General features: G+C 32.9%; 1 protein-coding gene across 1 annotated transcript in view; it reads right to left on the bottom strand.

Annotated features, from left to right (window-relative positions):
- LOC117180780 overlaps positions 1-1,735 on the bottom strand; it is a 566,469-nt gene that overhangs the window by 218,154 nt on the left and 346,580 nt on the right. The gene's annotated exons all lie outside the window — the stretch shown is intronic.

Genomic DNA, 1,735 nt, shown 5'->3' with positions numbered 1-1,735 from the left:
GTATTTTACACTCAGTTTTTAAAAACTCCGCATTTTGAAAAAAAATCCGCATTTTGGAGTCTGCGCCTCCGCAAATCGGTAACACGGGTCTGGCAACACTGATCTGGGATCACTGGCTCGGAGTTCACAGAATTGGCCGGACTCGTAGACGGAGAATAAGAGAAGCGAGGACTAACCATGCACAGTGGTAGAGCAAATAAAAATAACATTTTTTAAATCGGGTATCAAATCACAACTCTTCTTATCAAGAATAGTAGAATTTTATATTATTTTTTGCATCTATAATTATTATTATTCAAATGAGGGATGACTTCTCGCTTTCTTTTAATTTCTTATAAAAAACAGGGGGTTCTCATAAAGTCTAAAGACAAGAGACTTACGGTAATTCTTTTAGATATTAGCTGGAACTATTTCATGACATCAAATTTTAGGTCTGGAAGTAAGGAGATTTTTTGAGGATTTTTCAAAATTTTAGGGATTTTTCAATATTTCAGGATTGAAAACGGGGTGTTCCAGATGAGATAGAGAGATGAAACCTTTTTTAGTATCTTTGGACATCAGATGGAACCATTCTGAAGCATAACATTTTAGGTCTGGATGTTAGGGCCTTTTTTTCGATTTTTCAATATTTTAGGTGTTGAAAACGGGGTGTTCCGGATGTGATATAGAAATGAAACTTTTTTTAGTAATGTTTTTATATTTTCAAATATCGACAATCAAACTTGTCATTTTTAATCTTTTACGTGTGGGTATAGTAGGGGTGGTTTTTGGTGGTCTTGCCGAACTTTCTCACTCCCTCTATAATTAGCGAGACAAAAAAAGAGAATTTTTGACGTTTTTATATTTTCAAATATCGACAATCAAAATTGTCATTTTGAAAATTTTAGGTGTGGATATACTAAGGGTGGTTTTTAGGAGTCTTGCCGAACTTTCTCACCCACTCTATATTTAGTGCGATAGAAAAAGAGAATTTTTGTTGTTTTTATATTTTCAAATATCGACAATCAAACTTGTCATTTTTAATCTTTTAGGTGTGGGTATAGTAGGGGTGGTTTTTAGGGGTCTTGCCGAACTTTCTCACTCTCTCTATAATTAGCGAGACAAAAAAAGAGAATTTTTGACGTTTTTATATTTTCAAATATCGACAATCAAAATTGTCATTTTGAAAATTTTAGGTGTGGATATACTAAGGGTGGTTTTTAGGAGTCTTGCCGAACTTTCTCACCCATTCTATATTTAGTGCGATAGAAAAAGAGAATTTTTGTTGTTTTTATATTTTCAAATATTGACAATCAAACCTGTCATTTTTAATCTTTTAGGTGTGGGTATAGTAGGGGTGGTTTTTAGGGGTCTTGCCGAACTTTCTCACTCTATAATTAGTGAGGTGAAGAAAGATAATTTTTCACGTTTTTATATTTTCAATTATCGACAATCAAAATTGTCATTTTTACATTGTACTATAGGCGCGGATATATTGATGGTGGGTTTTAGGGGTCTTGCCGAACTTTCTCACTCCCTCTATAATTAGCGAGAACAAAAAAGAGAATTTTTGACGTTTTAATATTTTTAAATATCGACAATCAAAATTGTCATTTTTAACATTTTAGGCGCGTATATATTAAGGGTGGTTTTCAGGGATCTTGCCGAACATTCTCACCCACTTTATAATTGATGAGATAAAAAAAGAGAATTTTTGACGTTTTTATATTTTCAAATATCGACAATCAAACTTGTC

The sequence above is a fragment of the Belonocnema kinseyi genome, chromosome 9 (genome assembly GCF_010883055.1).
Source record: "Belonocnema kinseyi isolate 2016_QV_RU_SX_M_011 chromosome 9, B_treatae_v1, whole genome shotgun sequence".
In the NCBI taxonomy this organism is placed as follows: Eukaryota; Metazoa; Arthropoda; class Insecta; order Hymenoptera; family Cynipidae; genus Belonocnema; species Belonocnema kinseyi.
The sequence above is the reverse complement of the archived record's forward strand: the minus strand, read 5'-3'. Positions and strand labels throughout refer to the sequence as shown.